At 48.1% G+C, this 6718-nt stretch overlaps 1 protein-coding gene and 1 long non-coding RNA gene across 4 annotated transcripts in view; both read right to left on the reverse strand.

Moving 5' to 3' along the window:
* The window catches only part of LOC137851866 (uncharacterized), a 29544-nt gene extending 26577 nt beyond the window's left edge, over positions 1-2967 (reverse strand). The window contains exon 1 of the long non-coding RNA XR_011093552.1: positions 2444-2967. This is a non-coding gene — a long non-coding RNA (uncharacterized lncRNA). The remainder of the gene's footprint in view (positions 1-2443) is intronic.
* TSNARE1 (t-SNARE domain containing 1) overlaps positions 1-6718 on the reverse strand; it is a 454966-nt gene that overhangs the window by 403327 nt on the left and 44921 nt on the right. The gene's annotated exons all lie outside the window — the stretch shown is intronic.

Below are 6718 nucleotides of genomic sequence, written 5' to 3' on the forward strand. Positions count from 1 at the left end.
CAGTGCACAGCAAGTGCTTCTGGAGATGCAGCCTTGCTTTGTTTACGATAGACCACGGGGCCATTTTTCAGTCCCAGGGATGCGTTAATACATCTGTCTCTCAACTCCACAGTCTGCCCAGACTGTTTCTTACCGATGTTTTGCTACTGTCATTACCCTATTACTGTTGGAACCAAAAAAATCTAACACACGATTTTGCAGACCATTTAAGAGACAGGGAATCAATGGAAATAACACCCTTTCTCTACCTGGCACCAGCAGGGCATGCAGTTTTTGTTTTAGAGGTACACTCGTATGCCAAATTTACTAATCCCTAGAGAAATCAACATCCCCAGCCACCCGTTGTCGTTTGGCAACAGAGGTCTTCCATTTGCCTTAGTTAACTGAGCTTTGATTGATACATGATGTCTTTTTTATCATGAAAATGCCTACAACGTGACAATGGGCTTGTTATGAGTTAACAGACTGTTTAATATATATATATATAATTAAACAGACTGTTTAATGCTACTTGCAAAAGATTTACAGGAAAGCACAAGTATTTTATTTTTTAAACAATTCCAGATAACCCTCCCCATAGAGAGCCAAAAATTCTTACTAGCCACTGAACAGCACCGTGTTGAGAAATAATAATGTTGGGAGGCAGAGAAAAAAATCTGCACTTGGCAAGGAAAAACAGTGGCTGCAACAGCCTCCAGCTCATCAGCTTCTCTGGGGAAGGGTTGACCTGGCCTCTTTTCTTCCATGCTTCCTTCCAACTTGGAGGACAGGAGGAGGAGAGGGTCCCTTAACACAGTCTTTGGCCACTTCCACCATCAGAGCCAGCCTTTGCCAATTTTTGGCCCTGTCTCTTTCCCATGTATCACAGTTTTGTCTAATTGGTGGCGAGATTTCTACTCAACTGACTCCTCTCCCTCCAGATGGAGAAAGACCGACATCACCAGAGCTCAAAAGTAGGAACGCTGTAAAGCCTGCTTCAGTTAATGAAATGTATTGCCCCCAGCTTTGGGAAGAACAGCCATCCAGACTTTGAGCATTGCAGTCCTCCAGGACACGAGAACTATGCTCCAACAGATTTTGATCAGCCCTTTCCCCTAGTGCTTGCCTGTGCTCCTGCAGAATTTGACGACTGCACTCCTCCAGGATCTGACTCAAAGCACAAAGACTATACTGCTATACACACAGCCCAAATCCTGTGTGTCCGGGATGCAAAGACTCATGGAAATGCAGTGAAGAAAACGAGCCCATTCAGTGTGCTTCAGTCAAAAAAAGCCGAACAGGACTCACGGAGGACTAGTTTGGACATTCAGACCGCAGCTCTTACCATCAGATTTGCCAGAAAACACGTTGACAGTAATGGACTGAGGTCTGGATTCTTCCCTTCTCCCTCAGCTGGCTTTAAACCAACCTTGTAATTTTGCTGTTACTCAGACAAATCTGATTCTTCACTAGCTTTGAAGAATTGACTGGAAATCTGAAAAGTCTCCCTGGTGACTAATTTATGTGCCCTTCTCTACCCTTTGTGCTGCAGAAGGTCTGCCAGAAGGACCTGCTTAGGAACTTCTTGGAAAGCAGACATGGTAATTAACCCTAAGATGAGTTCAGACCCTACCTCTCTTTATTTCCACTAAAAAGCGTTTACAGGAACTCAGGGACAGCCTAGATCAGGCCCCAGACCTCAGTCCCCATCTCGTGTGGTTCATACACCTAAGTGAATGGACAAGGATGAGGGCAAACACCCTAAGAGCTTGGTGGGCATCACACCTAAGCCTCCATCTAATGTCTACAATGTTAAGAAAGGTGCCGATTAACTTGGTAGACTTCAGTATGATTTTCACTCTAGTGCTTGCTCGGGATGAGGCACTGATGTGGAAGTCAGTTCAAACTACACAAAAGGGAAAACGACTGCTGTGAAGAATATGCAGCAATTTTTACTTACGACCGTTTTGGTTTAGAAGGGAAAAAGTAAGCAAAGCAGAACATTGTTAGCAAATGGGTAGAGCCCTATCTGTAACTACCAAGGCTGTTCATTAATGGCAATTAGATGTATTTTCTGCAATACCAGTATTCAATTGCATCTGAAATGAGATGTAGTACTTTCCAAAGATGTTTTTAATATATTACAGGTGTGAAGTGCTGCTTGTAGTTTTCATGAAGCATCTTTTCTTACAGAATGCTTAATAAAACTATTTTTCCTTATTACTGAAAAGGTATTACCGAGTATCACTGTGAACTGGGACTGTTCATATAATGCATTTCCCTGCTTAAGTATATCTTAATGTTCATTCTGTAGCTGAAACCTACGGCTTTGTATTCTAACCCTGCTGTAAACAAAGACAAATTGCTGGTGCCTCTTCAGAAGAAAGAGACAATGGTGATTACGATCCCACTTCCTAACTGCCCTTCTTCAGGGAGAAAAAAACAACAACAACAACAAACGAACCTTTTCATCTTCTTCTCTGATGGGTCATTCTTGTTTTGCTGTGGAGTCTCCCCAGGCTGTTCGCATCCTTCTTAGCCTGGTTTCTTATGAGTGAAGGCGGTATTGTCAAATTTTACAGCCATCAGGACAACAACCCCCTCAATTTACCTACCAGTCCCATAGCGTCTGGTTCTGGATCCTCCAGGGCCTTGTATGAGGCATGACATGTTACTGCCTCCTCATCCGCTGGTTAGTGATTGTTAGCTGCTTTGCTATCAGCTCCTTCACAATGGTAGGTGGGGCATCTCCCTACCTACGGGGCACCCAGGGCAGAAAACAGATGGGAAATGGATGGGGATGGGGCAATGACGGTGCTTGGCAGGGCTGGTGGGAGCAGAGGATGCAAAGGAACCTAAAAGCACTGCCCCTGGCTGGGATAGGGTGAAGCAGGGACGTGGTGGGGGCTCTCCCAGGATGATGTTGCTGCACTATGTCCTGGATGTGCTGTAACCTGAAAAGGAACCGTTCAATCTCCATTTGAGTTGGTGTGGTGGTTTTCCTTGGCTGGGCAGGCAAGCTCCACCTCAGCTGCTCTCTCACTCCTCTTCCTCAAAGGGAAAGGGGAGAAAATACAATGGAAAGGGCTCAAGGGTTGAGATAAGGACAGGGAGATCACTCACCAATTATCGTCATGGGTAAAACAGACTCAGCATAGGGAGATTAATGACATTTATTGCCTATTACTAACAAGCTAGAGCAGTGAGAAACAAAGGAAAAAAAACAAAAATACCTTCCCCACCACCCAACCTCTTCTATGTCCTTCTCCCCAGTGGTAGGGGAAGAGGGAATGGGGGCTGCGGTCAGTCCCTGACGCTTCATCTCTGCTGCTCCTTCACGGTGTGGGCTCTCCATGGGCCGCAGCCTCCCCCAGGCCACATCCACCTGCTCCACCGGGGGCTCCTCCACCCATGGGGGGGCTGCAGCATGGAGATCTGCTCCATGTGGGACCCATGGGCTGCAGGGGGACAGCCTGCTCCACCAGGGGCCTCTCCACAGGCCACAGGGGAACTGCTGCTGTGTGCCTGGAGCACCTCCAGCCCTCCTGCTGCACTCACCTTCGGGCTGCAGGGATGGTTCTCCCTCCTCTCTCCCAGTTGCTGTGTAGCAGCAGTTTTTCCCCCCCTTCTTAAATCAGAGAGCAGCCCTGAAGAAAAGGACCTGGGGGTGTCAGTTGATGAGAAGCTCAACATAAGCTGGCAGTTTGTACCTAGAGTCCACCAAGTCAACCATATCCTGGGCTGCATCAAAAGCAGCGTGACCAGCAGGGCAACGGAGGGGATTGAGGTGATTGTCTTCCTCCTCTGTTCCTGTGAGACCCTGCCTGGAGTGCTGCGTTCAGCTCTGGGGCCCCCCGTAGGGTATGGATCTGTTGGAGTGGGTCCAGGGGAAGGCCACAAGGATGAGCTGGAGAACCTCTTCTGTGAAGAATGAATGAGGAACTTGGGTTTATTTAGTCTAGAGAAGAGAAAGCCTTATAGCAACCTTCCAGTATTTGAAGGGTGCCTACAAGAAAGAGGGGAAGTGACTATTCACTAGGGTGTGTAGTGATAGGACAAGGAGTAACAACAGTTTTAAATTGAAAGAGAGTTGATTCTGACTGGGTATAAGAAGAAATTCCTTACCCCAAAAGTGGTTAGATAAGAAACTGAAACGGGCTGTCCAGAGAGCCTGTAGGCACCCCATCCCTGGAGGTGTTCAAGACCAGGTTGGATGGGGCTTTGAGACCAACCTCACAGAATGCTCAATGCCCCAGCTGGCTGAATCAAGAACTGGCAAAAGAGAAAGCCCAGGAACGCAGCTAACTTACACTATGCTGATGTGCCCTGAAAACCAGAGATAGCAGCCAAAACTGCCAAAATATCTTGCCTGATGCAGGACAAACTCATTGGCAGCTCACTACAGAAGTTAAGGTGGTTGCACAGATGTCTTCACTTTTAAGTCACTCTACCATGGAGGCTGGGTTTCTTCAAATTCCAGGTCAAAGGAGAAAAATCACTCCCTCCACTTCTTTAAAAAATAAATGCATGAATAAATAAGGCTAAATTGTCAACCCTGTAGTTGGGATGTGTGGAGGGAGGACAAAGACAGTTTCATCTTCCTGTCCCATCTGAGCTGCAAAATAGGGCACTGACAGCCTGAAAAATGTGATAGCAGCCACCAGCAGAGTTATGATGCTGCAGGAGAGTGATCAACAGAGCATTTCCATGGTTAATACGTTTTCAGGTGCCAGTGCTTTGTCCAAACACCTGCCCAGCACAGGAAAGCTCTCATCACTCCTTTAACACATGGTAGAGATGAAGCTCATTTCTGAAAAGCACAAACATCCAAGAGCTGTCCTTAGTAATAACTGCATGCCTCTGTATCCCCCTGCATCTCAAAGCAAAGATAAATCCTCAACACCCGGGTTTTAGCTATCTGAGGAGTGCTCCCAAACATGAGAAGCGACAGCAGTGCTCACACTCAAGCACGAAGAGCGTTCCCTCTAGTTGCACGCTCTGTGCTGCCAAACCCCACTCACGTTGATGACGTGGGAGAGCACCTCCCTACTTCTTGGGGGAAGGCTGGTGGTTTTGTGCAGATCCTGGGTCACTTGGGGACAGCATTTCCCAAGAGGGAGGCCGAGGGTGGCAGCTCTTCCAAAGCAACGAGGACTACAGCACAGTGATCACCCACCCCAACACGCATTCAGCACGGCTGTTACTGGAAGAGAGATGCCACTCTGGTTACCTCCTTCACCTGCAGTAACACAAGTGTTGAGATGCAGGGAAAAACACTTGAGATGGGATCCTTTTTGGAGGCATAGCTCTGTTAACTGAGCAGAAACCGTCTCATGGGTGAGCTCAGGACAGAAATTACCCCAACGCTTAACCGTTACCCAAAATACTGGTTTGAGAAAGCACAAAATATGCTAACAGCCTGGTGACACTGCCCATTGCTATAAGGTAAATGGTCTGCTGGAAGCTAAACCTCAGGGCATGCAGACTAATGCAGGTGTGTGTGTTTACTAGATTGGCTCTCCCCCCGGGGAGCAGCTTTTTGGGGTCACCACAGCAGCCCCATCACCTGCTGACAGCCAGGACAGTTGCAAGCCATCTGCTTTTCCCCTTCTACACACGCTCAGCAGCATCCCATAAAGGAATACTACAGCTGGGAATCACCTGCGGGATGAAGATATGAAGCAGCATGCTGGGAGAGGAACAGCAGCACCCCAACTCCACCAGCAAGGCCCCATCGCTAGCTCTGAGCCCTTGCGCACGCTCTTGGGATAAGCACTGTCCCCATTCCTTAGAGCCCTTTAAAACAAAAGAAGTATCCCTATGGAAAACAGCCCTTGCAAAGACCAAAGGGACCAGAGGGGATGAAGAGGAAACACAACAAGATCTAGCAAGGAGCAGGGCACAATGAGGGCATCACCACCCATTAGCTATGCCTCCATTTGTTTCAGCAAACCCAAATATCTTATATATAGTTCTGTGCATACATATGTATTCTTACACACTGATATAGACACAATTTTTCCAATCATCATGCCTCTATCTGAAAGCACAGATGATCAGACAGAGACTAGAAGAAAGAAAACCGCTCAGCCACATGAGAAAAGCTGGCATGCTGAAGCTGATGCTCGCTGTTCCTACCCAAAGAGGTCCAGGTGCAGGCTTAGCCCCCATCAATCTCTCACTTGCGTCACCTGGCTGGACGACATGGGTCAGGCCACTTGAAGGGTGTCCCCTGGGGACCTGCTGGTGGATTTAGCACGGAGTGGCCTCGCTGGACCTCAGCACAGCCTGTGGCAAACGTGGAAGGAGAGAGCCAGGGCCAGGGAGCATGCTACCTTTTTGCTCCAGCTCCAAGGCTGCCTTCACCTGCCTTCACTCCACGCAGATCCCGCGTGCAAATCGAGGAGCTAAAAACCAACCCAGCTGCCTGGACTTTAAGGTATCAAGAGGTGAAAAACAGCGAGCCTGGGCAGGCAGAGATACGGCCTTGTTGCTGCAGATGTCCTTCTGTAGCTGTGCTCCCCAGTGATCACACATCAATCTACCCAAAAATGAGGCTTCCAAGAGCATCCCAAGCCCAACCAGCACCTGGGGTGACCCTTCCCAAACGGATCATAGAATCACAGAATGGTTTAGGTCGGAAGGGACCTCAAACATCATCTAATTCCACCCCCTGCCATGGGCAGGGACACCACGAAGACACCACAGAGTTGGTTCTGAAGGCAGATGGGGTTCTGAA

This window comes from Anas acuta, chromosome 2 (assembly GCF_963932015.1).
Source record: "Anas acuta chromosome 2, bAnaAcu1.1, whole genome shotgun sequence".
In the NCBI taxonomy this organism is placed as follows: domain Eukaryota; kingdom Metazoa; phylum Chordata; class Aves; order Anseriformes; family Anatidae; genus Anas; species Anas acuta.